This window comes from Cricetulus griseus, chromosome 10 (genome assembly GCF_003668045.3).
Source record: "Cricetulus griseus strain 17A/GY chromosome 10, alternate assembly CriGri-PICRH-1.0, whole genome shotgun sequence".
In the NCBI taxonomy this organism is placed as follows: domain Eukaryota; kingdom Metazoa; phylum Chordata; class Mammalia; order Rodentia; family Cricetidae; genus Cricetulus; species Cricetulus griseus.
In genome coordinates, this window is record NC_048603.1 from 13,886,500 (window position 1) to 13,901,981 (window position 15,482).

The 15,482-nt window shown below is 43.7% G+C and overlaps 1 protein-coding gene across 2 annotated transcripts in view; it reads left to right on the forward strand.

Moving 5' to 3' along the window:
- The window catches only part of Ncald (neurocalcin delta), a 384,273-nt gene that overhangs the window by 15,104 nt on the left and 353,687 nt on the right, over nt 1-15,482 (forward strand). Inside the window, exon 1 of one of the 2 annotated variants that reach the window (XM_027431389.1) lies at nt 7,649-7,771. The exons of the other annotated variant lie outside the window; for it this stretch is intronic. The gene's annotated coding sequence lies outside the window, so the exon portion shown is untranslated. Of the gene's footprint in view, nt 1-7,648; nt 7,772-15,482 lie in introns of those variants that run through there. 2 annotated transcript variants of the gene reach the window in all.

Genomic DNA, 15,482 nt, shown 5'->3' on the forward strand with positions numbered 1-15,482 from the left:
AATAAAATAACTGCCTGTACGTGCCTCTGTCTCTCCATCTGCAATACTTCCAGCAGTCAGATGAAAGACTCCTCTCCCAAGCCTCTCTGTCTTCATGTAAATTAGGAGTAATTTATTTCCCTGTAGCCTCAGAACTTTATAAATATAGCTAGACCAAAAAGGCGGTGAATAAAAGCAGGCCCTCGACCTTAAGCAAATGCCTTTCATTTTCCGAGCAGGATATTATAGACTCTTTCACCGGCAATCAGATTTCAAGAGAAGGTGCCTGTGAAGGTGGACAAAACCTACTTTCTTGTCAGGTCTCATTTCCTAACATTTTCTGGGCCTTTCTCATGGTTTAATGGAGCTCTCCGTAGACTGGAGATGACTTTACTGTTTGGCAAGTGATTCCAGTGGTAAGGGTGTTTCTGGTTACCATGGGCACGGGGCACCATAGGCTGTCAAAGATGCCCTACCACACCCCCAGTTTGGCTCAAGGGTGGTTGAGTGAAAACAAAGACTCAAACATTTAAGATCTTATGGAAACCTTCAGTTGTAAATTCAACCTTTAAAAAAAAAAACTGATTTGTGTGTGTGTGTGTGTGTGTGTGGGTGTGTGTGTGTGGGTGTGTGTGTGTGTGTGTGGGTGGGTGTTTTGTCTGTGTATATGTCTTCTGCATTGTTGTGTGTGCCTGGTGCCCTTGGAGGACAAAGGAGGGCACTGTGTCCCCTAAAACTACAGTTACAGGTGGTTGTGAGACACCATGAGGATGCTGCGAACTGAACCCAGGTCTTCTGCAAGACCATCTTGCAGCAGGCTTTCTTTGGGCCTCCAACCAGCTCTCAAATCATGGCACAGAGACTTATTATTAGTTACCAATGCTCAGTCTTACCTTGGGATCCTTTCTTGCTAGCTCATATAACTAATTTTAACCTTTTCCTCTTCATCTGTGTTTTGCCTTGGAGCTTTTTGACTTTCATTCTGTATGTCCTACTGTGTGTCTGGGTGGCTGGTGGCTACCTGGCTGGCTGGCCCCAGGCATCTCCCTCTCTTTCTCCCTTGTTCTCTCTTTCTCTTTCTCCTCTTGAGCCTAGATTCCTCTTCCTACTTATTCTCTCTCCCTACCAGCCCTCCCTATCCCTCCACTGCCTAGCTATTGGCTGTTCAGCTTTTTATTGGAACAATCAGGTGCCTTAGGCAGGCGAAGCAACACATCTTTACATTGTTAAAGAAATGTAACACATCTTTGTCTAGTTAAACAAATATTCCTCAACAGCAGCCAGTGCTCTTAGCCAGGCAGCCATCTCTCCAGCCCTGTCTATTGGCTTTCTGACCAACGTTTTTATTTCTTTTCTTCTTCTTCTTCTTCTTCTTCTTCTTCTTCTTCTTCTTCTTCTTCTTCTTCTTCTTCTTCTTCTTCTTCTTTTCTTCTTCTTCCATGAATTATAATATGCTCTATGGGCTTTTGTGGTTTGATAAGAGCTGCTATTTGTTCACTTCATCATAATAGTACTTTGAACCTTTCTCTCACCTTTTATGTTAAAATTTTACTTGAATTGTCCCACATACACTAAAATCATAATGTAAGGAATTTTTCTTCCAGCATGAGTAATTTCAAAAGTTAAGAAAAGATTTTTTATCACAAATATCATTGTGATGGTTAATTTTAGCTGCTAAGTTGACACAGTCTGGAATCAGTTGGGAAGAGAGTCTCCATGAGGGATTGTCTAGATCAGGTTAGCCCATTGGCACAGCTGCAGAGGACTGTTTAGATCAGGTTGGCTCATGGCATGTCTATGGGGGTTGCCTTAAATATTAATTGGTGTGGGAAGCCCCAGACTAAAAGTTGGTGGTATCATCCCCTGAATTTGTGTCTAAACTGTGTAGGAGCAGAGGGTGTGAGCAGAGCACTAAGCACGTGCACATCAACTCTCGGCTCTGTGGATGTGATGTGAGTCGCTGCTGCAAGCTCCTGCTGCCTTGCCCTGACTCCCAGTGACAGACCATCACCTGGAATCCAAAGCTAAAATAAACCTCTGCCCTAAGTTGTTCTTTATCATGGCATTTTATCAGAGCAACAGAAAGGAAACCAGGGCAACAGCCTTACTTACAGCACATGACCTGAAATCCAGGATTTCCTTTCTTTCTTTGTCCCTTCTGACTTTCTAGGCTTTGAGAAAACAGTTCATCCTGTCATTGCTCAGACCTTTGCTATTTTTGCTTCCTAGTTCCTGCAACATCTACTTTAAATACTTCCTCTCTTAAAACAGGGAAGTGGGTATGGCTTCTTGCAAGGAAGGACAATTTAACTATAACTGTCTCTGTTAAATACAGACTCCTCTTGATAAGCAATTTTAATTCTGACAGCTTGTTCTGTTAAGTGTGCAATGGCCAAATATTTGTGGCCCCACAAATTCATGTTAAGAGCCCAATCTTCAAAGTGATGGAACTAGGAACTGAGGCCCTTGGGAGGTGATGTGAAGGTGGGCCCTTCTTGAGTAGAATGGGTACCTGCATAAACCAGGCCTCCTGGGAGACTCTTAGCCTCACCATGTATGAGCACAAGAAGAAGGCATCACTTAGGAGCCAAGATATATAACCTTAAATGTCATATACACTAAATCTGCTGGTATCTTGAGGTTATATTTCTCAATTTCCACAAATTGTAAGAAATAAGTTTTTATGGCCTACAAATTATATAGTCTTCAGTGAGGTGATCATGAATAGATAAAAAGAAGGGATTGTCATAGATATGTCCAAAGATGTATGAATGAAATATTTGTTACAGCCTTGCTTATGATAACAGAAGGCTTAAAACTTAAATATCCACTAATTAGGAATTGATTAAATACAACATGCTAGCAATCACGTCATAAAGATTCTGCAGTCACAAAGACTAAAGAAATATAAGTATGTGTGCTCAGAAAGAAGTGTTTGCAAAAATCCTGTTTACCACAACAACCTGTGGAATGCAGGATGTCATGTACAGAATTCTCACATGTATCCTGACCCATCCAAAGAACATTCCCAACTCTTTATAGGACATTGACGTCACCAAATCTTAAGCAGGGAGCTGGAGATTTGGGGTTACTAACTGTGTGACACTTCAGGGAGACTTGCTTTTGGACACACTTTTGTCTTTTCTAAATTTTGTTTACCATATTCAAGTATTTCTCAGTTTAAAATAAGATTTCTACTTCTGGGCATGGTCAAGAGCAAAGACTGAATTTACCTTCTTGGCTCAATTATCCAACATGCAAAGATAGATGAACAGAGCTGTCCAGACACAGGACAGCAGCAAGCACAGGTGAAGGATGTCTGAGAGAAGGAACTAGGTGAGGCAAGCCTGGAGAATTTACCCACCCAAGCCCAAGGGCAAGAGGCCCAGTGGTTCCACAGTGGAGGAAAAACAGACAGGAAGCTGGGAAGTTGCTATAAGGTGACTAAAACTTTTAAGACTGTATACCTGAGAGAGAAGAGCTGATGGAAAGAGAGATCAAGAGGGCAGCTGGGAGTCCCCTTGAGACTTTTAAACACATGTGATGAAGATGAGTCTGGGAAAACACAGCATCAACAGACTGAAGAACACGCTTAGTGCTCACACTGACAGGGGCAATGGTTCATACTGCCTCTGGTCCTGGTGGAAAAACTTGGGATGCACACTGCATTCAAAGGAGTCAGGTTCAGTGGTAGAGCAAAGGCCAACCGTGACTTGCCAAACAAAGCTTAAGTCAAACCATTGTCAAGTCACTGAACTTCATCCTCATACAAAATGGAGAACAGTTAAAAGGAAATGGGAGCCATCTAATACCCAAAAGAGAAAAATGCACAATGTCTGGCATTGAGTAAAAATGATCAGCCATGCAAAGAGCAGAAAATACACCTTAAAATGAGAATAAAAATGAATCTGTACAGTGAGACCCAGGAACAACACAAACAACAGCAGACAAGGATATTACAGCAATCATTCTAAATTTATTCTGATGTGTTTCAGAATGTGAAGACTATTCATGTCAAAGAGATACTCAGGAAAATGGAAGATGACCCAGGATTAAATTTTAGAAATGAAAGTGCACTAGGTAGTCTTAATAGCTGAATTGGATACCAAAGGAGACAAGATAATTAAATTTGTTGGCACAGGAATAGAATATATATAGAGAGGCACAGAGGCACACACAGAGAGCTAGGGTGTTCTATTGTATAAAAATAAACAGAACATCATTGACCTGTGAAAAAACTTTATATAACGTAGCACACATGTACTTTGAGTTTCTAAAGAATGTGTGTAAGAGGCTATTTTAAGAAACAATGGTCAAACATTTCCCAAGTTTGATGGGAAAAAAGAAGATGTATAGATCAAAGAAATGGAATAAATTTTAATCACAAATTTTTTTTATCACAAGAAACACAAAGACACAATGATGCCATATCTTAACCAGACTTCTTGAAACCAGCAACAAAGAGAAACACTCCCAGTTGCCATTGAAGAGAGACACAGTAGAGGCAGGAGCCTGAGAGTAGACGTCTCAGGAGAGGCTGGGATTCAGAAGACAGTGGGACCCTTCTAAGTACTCAGAGAGCCAGCAGCTTCAAACTGCAGATGTAGCCAAAGTAAGTCAACTTTTCAGGAACATGAGATCTGAAAGGCTTCGTTAATAGAAGACCCTCATCACAGGAAATATCAGAGGAAATCCTTCAGTCAGATGACAGCAGAGGTCAAACGGTAACCTGGAGAGGCTTAGATGAATGAAGAATACTGGAAATGGGAAATTTAAGGGGAATGTAGGACACATTAGCAGTGGGTATTTGCCCCACCCATGACCTTGAACTATCTGGCCCAACAGAGGTGAGCCTTCTTTGCTGTAGTAACTCCTTTAAAAGTAAGAGAGGCGAAGTCTCGAGCTCTCGAGTGGTGGTTGGAGATCTGACCACAGCTTCCAGCACCCCCGTGAGGCTCTCTACCTTATTGCTATTCATGAGTGTTCCCCCAATAAATATTTGATGCCCTTTTATTCGGGCTCTTGTGGACTCCCTTAACACTACCCCACACATTTATTTTGTTTTAAAAATGTCTTAAAATGGAACTGTGTAAATAAAAAAATAAAGCCATTTTATTACGAGTTTTTTCTTTCTCATATGTACATGTAAGAGAGACTCAAATACTTAGAGCAAAGAATTCTCCCCCAATATTTCTCCAGTCCCTTGAAACGTCCTCTTTACCCAACAAGTAACGAAGGAAGGAATATGAATTTTATTTTCCACATATTTGGAGCAAGCAGTTTGAATTTGCCAGTAGTTCTGGATTTTCCAGCAAAGCTTTCTGTGTTGATCTGTAGTTTAACCTTCTTCTTCATGCTCGGAGAAAATGTAAATTTTTAATCCTTGTAAAGTCATTAAAGCTTGTTTATAGCCAAGGATCTATTACAGCATGGTCACTGTGCCATTTACTGTGTTGCTGTTGGGTGGACAGCTCCAGTGTGTCAGTGAGGTCAAGGCAGTAGAATTATCTGAGTCCTGTGTGTGCTTGAGGAATCTGTTTCTATGCATTTGTTAGTTACTGAGAGGGGCAGGTTGACGTTTCCAGGGTACTGTAGTAGTGTATTCACTCTGCAGGGTTTAACCTGTGGTCTGGGCCATGTGGCCCACAGTAACTGTAAACGTACGTACGTCAATTGCACAACTCTCAGATGTGAACTTTGTAGGTAACAATGCCATGCATGCTGCCACTGCCATGCCAAGTAAACACATGTACAGGCATGCTCTTGTAGCCTCAGACTTCCAGCAGGAGACCTCCAGTGGGTTGAAACTGAGGGATAATAGTTTAATTATTAAATTGGGGGACGTTAACCTCTGGCTACTCTGGATTTACAATCATCCTACTACACATGCTGCAGTTTCCATACAGCAACCAAACTTCCTTGCACTTCCACTTAAGAAAACATAATTTTTTATATGTCCAAAAATTGGCAGAGAGGGACGAGAGAGAGAGAGAGAGAGAGAGAGAGAGAGAGAGAGAGAGAGAGAGATCCTAAAATTATAGAGGGCACCTGTATTTCAACTGATATTTCAACTCTGGGCTATCTTAGTGACTTCTCAATTTCACAAGTGGGCCATCTGAGTATTTTGTTACATAAAGTTACATTGTGAAGTTAACAACCCTCACCCATCAAATGGATACAGTGTCATCCGATTTGTTACATAGAGTTACATGGTAAAGTTAACCATCATTACCCATCAATGGATACAATGTTATCCGATTTGTTACATAGAGTTACATTGTGAAGTTAACCACCCTCACCCATCAATGGATACAATGTCATCCGATTTGTTACATAGAGTTACATTGTGAAGTTAACCATCATTACCCATCAATGGATACAATGTCATCCGATTTGTTACATAGAGTTACATGGTAAAGTTAACCACCCTCACCCATCAAATGGATACAATGTCATCTGATTTGTTACATAGAGTTACATGGTAAAGTTAACCACCCTCACCCATCAAATGGATACAGTGTCATCCGATTTGTTACATAGAGTTACATTGTGAACTTAACCATCATTACCCATCAAGTGGATACTATGTCAGCCAAGGAAGGAGGGGGAAGGGAGGAGGGGAAGAGAGAGAGGATCAGATCTCAGGACATCACTGTTTCTAGCACAGAAGGTGGAGTCTCCGTCAGGCTTTGAGCTTTGCTTGCAAAGCTTTTACTCAGAAGTGAAAACCAAAGTATTTACTTTGCTAGAATTTCTTAAAGTGTAAAAAGGCCCTGGATGGATATAATTTATCCCCAGTCAACTTTATCATCTTAGGATTTCATGTAAGAGAGATTCAGCCTCTAACACCACCGAGGACCCGTTAACAGCAAGGGTTCCGAAGTTTTGTGGCTCTGAAGTTCCTAACGCCCGTGGAGATAAAGCCGAATGTCCCTTGATCAGAACATGACAGGTAAAGGATTGTATGGGTGTCCCTTTTAAATGGAAATAAAAGATTGGATCTGTGAAGATACTGGATTTAGATCACAGGGGAAGAAAGGGAGGCATGGATCGGTCTTTCTTTCAGTCTGAAAGAAAGGAGTAGCAAGGCCAACCCAACGTCATGGCAGAATGCAGTGTGGGAACCTCAGTGTGCTTTGGATTTTGGTACTTGCCTTTTAGAATGCAGTTCAGAGTATTTTACAGCCATTCCATTTATTTCAATTGACTCTTCAAGTTTAGCATACTGTAGTCCCAGAACCCAAAAGGGATTTCTTCTACCTTGAAAGTGAAATAAATTTGCCGCATTTCCATCTCATTAAATGAGGCTATGGCATGACCTTGTTGTGTTTTGACAGAATTATAAACATGCTCTGCAAAAGTGCATCCCTTTACTGTGGTAAAGGGAGACTAGTTCGGAAGTGCCCTGTAAAGAATAAATATTTTGAAAACCTGTATGTGTGTGGTACAGGTTTCCCATCTCTAGGGGAAGAGCTCATTTGTGAAGTAAAAGGAATGCTTTCTATTTAAACATGGAAGCTGAAAACTAAAGAAACCATTTTCTTTTAAATGGCCACGTAGGAAAAATAAAGCCCAGAAGAGAAAAGTGAAGTTGCTGTGTTTGGCTGAGGTAGGAAACAGGGCAGGGAGCAGGGGAAATGCAGATAAACATTCCCGCCCCTCCACAGGGCAGGGAGCAGGGGAAATGCAGATAAACATTCCCGCCCCTCCACGCCGCCCTCAGCCACTCTGAGCCAGGAGGAGGTGAGGAAGCCTCCATTCCAAATTGCTGTCTGAAGGAGAGGAGTAAAAGGTAAGATGCTGGAGCAGCCTGCTTTCCCAAGTGGCCGCCTACTTCCGTCTGCTTCTCTCTTTGTGCCTCTGTCCCCAAGTTCTATATACACTCCAGGGTGCAGCTCCAATCCCATTTTGTCTCTAAAGGCTTCCCTGATCTTTTTACTGGGATGTGACATCACTGTCCTATAAAGTCCAGCCATCATATTTCACTTTTATGTATACCAATAAATTTGATGTATTTATTTATTTAGTATATTCGAGACAGACCTCTAACTCTCGTCTCGTCAAAGGCGACCTCGACTTCTTCTCTTCCTTCCTCTATCTATGGAGGCTGGGATCCCAAGCATGCTCCACCACCCTTGGTTTTCTGCAGGGTCTGGGGGCTGAAGCTGGGTGCGTGTGCACACAGACACACCAGACACGCACCAGCTCAGCCACACCCCCAGCCATAACTATTGCTGAATATACCCTTGTGATGAGGGTCTGTAGGGACATGGTGGTGAGTGAGACTATCGGGTAAGCTCTCTGCCCTTGGGAGAACATCTCTAGTGGCGGTGGAGTGAGGCAGAGAAGAGAAAAGAACAGAAGCTGAGCAGCATAAGGCATGGGCTTTTCTTGGTGGAGAGAATCAAGCCTGGTGCCTCCCAGAAAACCACCCAGTGCTCTTAACTGCTGAATCATTTCTCCAGCCCCACAATTATCAATCTTAATTCACCAGTAGCTCTTAAATCTCCTCTGGTCCTGGGGATCACTGTTGGGTGTCTGTGGGGGCCGTTAATAAGCCTAGTGGCTTTATTCGGAATGCTAACTCAGTGTCTCCAGAGCAGAGACATTGCCAAGTCACCAATCTTTCCAAAAACTTGATTTGGTGGTGGGGTAATAGTGGCAGCTTTGCTGGTAGGTTTGGTGGAGATGAGTCGTGTTGATGTTTGCCATATGCGTGTCAAAGAGTGTCCGGGACACACAGCACTCCATGTTGATGTTGGTGTAGATGAGTGTATTGTGACATGTGTGTGTTGAGTGTCCAGGACACACAACACTCCGTGAGTGTTGGTTGTTTCATTTGAGACCTTAAACATGATGGACCCAGGTGAGAACCCCATCTCCTCAGCTCTGTAGAGCCTGTATTTTCCTGGCTATAGACACCAACATTACAATATTGTCTGCTGAATATCTTGTCACTGTTAAGCAGACCCTATATTCTTTTAGCCTGGCCTAGCACAGGAAGGATTCTTGGGGAATGACTGGATTGAAGTGTGCTACCACTAAGACAGGGAAATTAGGTTTTTCCCTAACCATAAGACAAATGAAAACCAATGGACATGTGGTCAGGGTGTAGTCAGTTAGAGCCCTTTCCCAGCATGCCTGGGGCCTTGGTTTTACTCCCCAGACTTGGGAGATGTGTTCTCAGATGCCTGGTTGTTTCCTGTCACATCTTCTTTTAGTACTTGGGACATCCTAGCATTTCCTTCTGTGGTATCTTTTTAGATCAAACAAAGCTCTCATTACTAAGTTAATCAAGCATTGCTATGGAAGGGATTAATTAGGAAACATAATTTATTAATTACTGTATTTTGTTAGCAAGGACATTTAAGAAAACAATCAGCTGTTGGAAGTGACTAGTCTGGATACACAGTGGTAGCCATGCAAGCTCAGAATGCACCTCAGTTCATGTCCTAGTCAGGGGTTCTGTTGCTGTGACAAACCACCATGACCAAAAAGCAAGCTGGGGGAGTTATTTAGCTAACACTTCCACATCGCTGTTCATCATCAAAGGAAGTCAGAATGGGAACCCAAACAGGCCAGGAGCCTGGAGACAGGGGCTGATGCAGAGGCCACGGAGGGGAGCTGCTCACTGGCTTGCTCCTCATGGTTTGCTCAGCCTGCTTTCTTATAGAACCCAGGGCCACCTGCTCAGGGATGGCACCGCCCACAGTGGGCTGGCACCTCCCCCATCAATTACCAATTAAGAAAATGTTCTATAGCTGGATCTTATGGAGGTATTTTCTCAATGGAGGTTGCCTCCTTTCCAATAACTCTAGCTTGTGTCAAGTTGACATAAAACCAGCCAGCAGGGTTCAATTCCCAGAATCACAGAGAAGAAACAGTAGTGATGGGTAAGCTCATTCCTGCCTGTCCTGTGGAAATGAAGAGTGCAACAGAAGGAGCCCCGTGTGACGCTGGAGGACAGTGCTTTTCAGTGAAATTCTTTCTGCCCCTCTGCTCCCCTCAGCAGTGTCTTCTCCGTGGGGTTTGTCTGCATGTCCTTCGACAGTGGGCTTCAGCTGCAATGAAGTCATATTATTAAATATGCACGTAGAGGAGGAAGAAAAAAGACCATCATCAAAGTGCAGGGCTTACAGGCATGATCATCTCTGACAGGCGAAGGAAGAAGAGACATTTCAATGAAATGGGATCTTTTTATAGTAGCTGTAAGAAGGGAAAATGTGGATTTGAGAAAATGAGGAAGTTCTAATTAGGACAACAGGCTCAAATTATCTCAAGGGAGGTACAAATCCCGAGGCTGCATAACCACGGTGAACACTCCCTGGGGTGCTGAACCCCGAGGACGGGCTGCTGGACGGTCTGGTCCTGTGGGATGTTGGGTGGCCCCGCATCTCAGTGGAGCTGGCTGAAGCTCTATGCTGATGATTCTTCTGCAGGGGTCTGGGAGTCAGGTTTGGTGAGCAGAAGTGTGCCTATGCCCTCTGGAAGTGTGTACATTGCCCTGAGACACAGACTTAAGGATGTCGTCTCCTTAGATCTTAAGGTTATCCAGGGTGGGTCTCGGTTTTGATGTTTGCGTACAGAAGACCCCAGGCTATGTGTCAGTTAAGCTCCTTGTCCAATACACTGTTGCAGTCATCAACTGCCAGTTTGCAATGAAATTTTTAAAAAAGAATGAGTGAATCCTAAGCTAAAGAACGGTCCTTGAGATTGTCTTCCATGAGTAGATGGCCCTTTAAAGTCTCTCATCTTTTGAGCGGATCAATTTCCAGATGAAGATGAAGAAGACGAGTGGTTTTCTCCCGGCAAAGTCACAACACGCAAGAGCAGGACTGCTGTGCTCGTGAAGGCGAGAGTCTTTACAAGTGGCACACATCTTGTGATGGTCTCCTGATTTTAGTCAATATGTCTGGGGCTGAAGGAAAGAAAACACCAGTAAATGTGTGTGCAGCAGATTTACTTGTCTTACAGAGCTTGAGATTGGAAACAGGGAAAGAAGAAAGCCTTCAGCCTGGAGGTCTCCAGTGCGCACTGAAGATCGGAATCACCCGTGTGGGAGCATGGGGTGTGCTTGTGAACACTGCCTCTAAAACATGTACAGGACACACTTCACTCCTCCCAAAGGAGACCACCCATAGTGTCACCCTAAAATAAGACATCTTCAATACCCTCTGCTGCTCTGGGTGGCTTTGGCAACATCCTTGTCTTTATGTGTCATTTATGCATCATAGTCATATAGTTTTGAAAACAACATTATTAAGGTAACTCTCTAATTTCTTCTGTGTTTATAGCTAGGTGTGGAACACTGAGTTGTCTGTAATTTTATCCTTACCATTTTGAGGAGCTGCCAAATGGTCTTCCAAAGTGACCAAACCATCTTTTAATCCCATTAGCAGTGTATGAGGGTTGCAAGTCCTTTGTGTTAACCACATTATCGAGACACCCGGGTCTCTAGGAAAAAAAAAAAAGGGAAACAAAATGGCATATGGGGGCTGGAGAGATGGTTCAGTTGAGAACAGTTACAGCTTTGGAGCTGGGTTTGATTCCCAGCATTCACTTGGTGGCTCACAACTGTCTATAACTCCAGTTCCAGGGGATCTGACCTTTGAGAGTACCAGGCACACATGTGGCACATATACAAACATGCAAGGCAAGAAGCTGTAAACAAAACACCAGATGGAAAGAACCAAGGGGAGGAAGGGCTGATTCTGCCCATGGCTTCAGAGGGATCAGTTCTTCAGTTCATGGTGGCAGGAGTGTGTGGCAGCTGCTGCTCATACTTTTGCAGACCATGAAGCAGAGAGACAGAGATTGGCACTATGGACTAGGTCCGTCACCTAGCCCAACCCTGGATACCTTTTTCTACCATTCAGATCCCACATCCCACCACAAGGAGACCGATTGTTTAAAATACAACTGTGTGAGGCACATAGCGGATCTAAAACATAACAAGGGATAAATTTCCCGCATATGGGATGGGGCATCAGATGGCTTAGTGGGCAGAAGATGCTCGAAGCCTACCGGCCTACCTGAGTTCAGTCTCTAGGATCCACTTGGTGGACGGAGAGAACCAACTCCCGTCACAGGACAGACCTCAACATGCACACGTGGAATACGCCTTCATCCCCAATAAATAAGTGAATAAATAAATGTGGTTTTAAAATTTCAAAACATATAAGGAACTCAAACTACTCAAAAAACAATGCTGCAGAGGCGGAGGCAGGAGGCAGGAGAGGCAGGAGAGGCAGGAGGCAGAGGCATGTCTGTGAGTTTGAGAACAGCTTGATCTATATAGTGAGTTCCAGGACAACATAGTGAAACCCCATCTCAACAAAAACAACAGCAACAACACAAAACAAGGATGAACCTGAATATAGACATTGTTCAAAAGAAGGCACATGAATTGATAAAAGATAGGTGGAAAATGCTCGTGATCATGGGGATTAATAGCACATTACGGTGTCACCCGCCACTGTCTCGCCTCTTTAGTGCCAGTCATAGCAGCCGCACCTCCACCCCTAGGCAGTACAAACTGAAATCACGCTGGCTAAGGTTGCATCTTCAGGAGTCAGGGACATCAGCTGAAATCACAGTCTTGTTTTCTGTGGGCATCTACGGCATGTTCAGAATGGCCGGTGTGGTGTAAAGGGAGCCTTGCTCCATTTGCTCAGGGTGGTGAGGGCGGCAAAGCAGAGTCCAGGCTGCTGGTTAGGGAGCCAGATAGCTCCTTTCTCAACATCTTTGCTTACTTATGGGGCTATGAACACCACAAGTCCTTACCGAGGAACATAAAGAATTTACCAGTGATGCTAAAGTGAGTTTAACAGTTTTTAACTGCTTTATACCCACCCCGTGTCTGAAGGAGGGACTGCCCCCCATCTGTCTCACACTGTTGGTGAGAATCTAAATTAGATTATTCCTTATGAAAAACATTATGAAAACTCCTTTAAGAACTTAGAATAGAATCCCTATCTAACCCAGCAGTCCTCCTTCTGAAGTCACGAAACAGTATTCGGAAGAGATGCCTGGACTCCCGAGTTCCCTGCAGCACTGGTCATAACCGAGCTTAAGGGACAGTTCTGGAGCCAATATAAACACCTGTCGGATGAGCACAAAAAGAAAAGGTGGTGTGCATGGTGGAATATTTTTCAGCCTTTAAAAACAGGAAATGTCATCTATTACAGCATGGATGACGTCAGACAGCAGTATACCCTGTGAAATAAGCCAGGTGCAAACAGACACACACACAACAACACATGTTCTCACGTACATGTGCAATCTAAACAGTCAGACTCGTAGAAGCAACGAGTAGAACAGTGGCTACAGAGTTAGGGAGCCAAATGGTGCAGAAGGTGGGATAGGCAGGAGGAATAATTTCTTTTCTGTTGAGCTAATAGCACAGCATGGTTTTATGCTAAATAAGGTATTAGACATTAAAAGTTAATAAAAGAGTGAATATCAAAATTTTTCACTGTAAAAATGCTATTTGAGGTGATGCGTATCTTAATAAACTCGACTTAATTATCCTACATTGTATTCATAAATCATAAAAATCACTGTGGAACACACACACACACACACACACACACACACACACACACATATATATATATATATATATATATATAGAGAGAGAGAGAGAGAGAGAGAGAGAAGTCATGGGATTGGAGAGATGGCTCAGCAGTTAAAAGCACTGGCTGCTCTTCCAGAAGACCCAGGTTCTAGTCCCAGCAGCCCCGTGGTGGCTCACAGCTGTCTGGAACTCTAGTCTCAAAGGATACAACACCACTTTCTGGCCTCTTCAGTACTAGGCATGAATGTGGCTAGTGACATCGTGCAGATAAAACACCTATATATGTAAAATAAATCAAAGCAAATTAATATATACAATTAATTATACATCACCTGTCAGGACAGGTGGCACAGAGGTTAAGTGTTCACCCATGTTGGGCTTGTGAGCTCCAAAGGGACCCGATGTCTCCAATCTCTGCTCATATACTGTACCGAGACTGCAACTTTAAAAGGTAATTGGTAGTCTCTTAATATACAGTTAAACATGTCATGGCATGGGCCACTGCATTTCTCCAACTACAATGACAATTTTTTTGTTGTTGTTTTTTCGAGACAGGGTTTCTCTGTATTGTTTTTGTTTTTTGTTTTTTGTTTTTTGTTTTGGAGCCATCCTAGAACTCACTCTGTAGACCAGGCTGAACGCACAGAGATCCGCCTGCCTCTGCCTCCTGAGTACTGGGATTAAAGGTGTGCACCACCAATGCCCAGTGACAACTTTTATTTATACAAAAACTGTAAGAAATATTTGTAGTAGCTTTATTAATAATCACCCAATACTGGAAATAACAGAAATTTTCTTCAAGTGGTGAATGAACAAGCCATACTGGTGCATTCATAGAGTAAAAAGTACATGTCACATGTGAACGGCACACACATGGTACCAAGTGACTGGAGTCAGTCTGGAGAGGCTACTTACTTCATCATCCCATTGATGACGTGACATTCCTGAGCAAGACACCTTGGAAGCATCCGTGGTTGCCAGGGGCTGGAGACACAGTGGCAGTGACTGTTCGGAAGTCTTGACACTGCACGGGACCTGGACGGTGGTGGTGGTGGCTGTGCAAATGCCTATTTATTACAATTTGAAAAAAAAAAAAGCTCCCTAAGACAATCACAGTTTACTGTAAGTTAAAAACTCTAAGAATGGGTCTGGAGGGAAAGCTCGGCTGTTAAGGGCACATTGGTTCTTCCCGAGGCCCCGAGTTCAGCTCCCAGCACCCACATCAGGTGGCTCACAACTGCCTGCAACTCCAGCTGCAGAGGATGCAACCCTCTTCTGGTCTCTGTGGGCACCTGCACTCACTTGCACCACTCACCACCCCCACACACATACACACACAAAATAAAAACACATTAAAAACCATTGCCTTTCATATTACTCTAGGAATAAATTCCAAGCATGAATGAATCTTATATTTCTCACCCTTCCTTGCAGAGCAATTCGTGATTTTGCCCACCTCTCGCCAACTCTGTTGTCTTTTCCTCCCCGTCCACTGTTCTGAGCTCTCTTTGGCATCACCTCGGGGTGATGGTTAACTGCCAGTTTGCCAGCAAACTGCTGTGGCTTGTGGTGCTTCTGTGGCTGGCTGCTGTCTCTACCAGTCTGCTGCCCCAGACTCGGGGGTTTGCTGTGTGGCAGCTGCTCCTAGTCAGTCCAGCTGCTCTCGGGTGCCGCACACGGACCTTTTGCACTTGCCTGATAGTGTGCAGATGTGTACTTAGTGGCCCTTGCATGCCACCCAGGAGTGCTGATAAGGTGGGGCTGGACAGTGGTGGAAGGGAAGGCTGCACTAGCTTGCTTCCTCCACCTTCTTAGGTGTTTGGAGTTTCAGAAGTATTGCCCTGTTTCCCTGAAGACCCATGTACCTGTCAACTTGATGTGATTTAGAATCACCATGGAAACAAAACACTGAGAAAGTCTGTAAGGG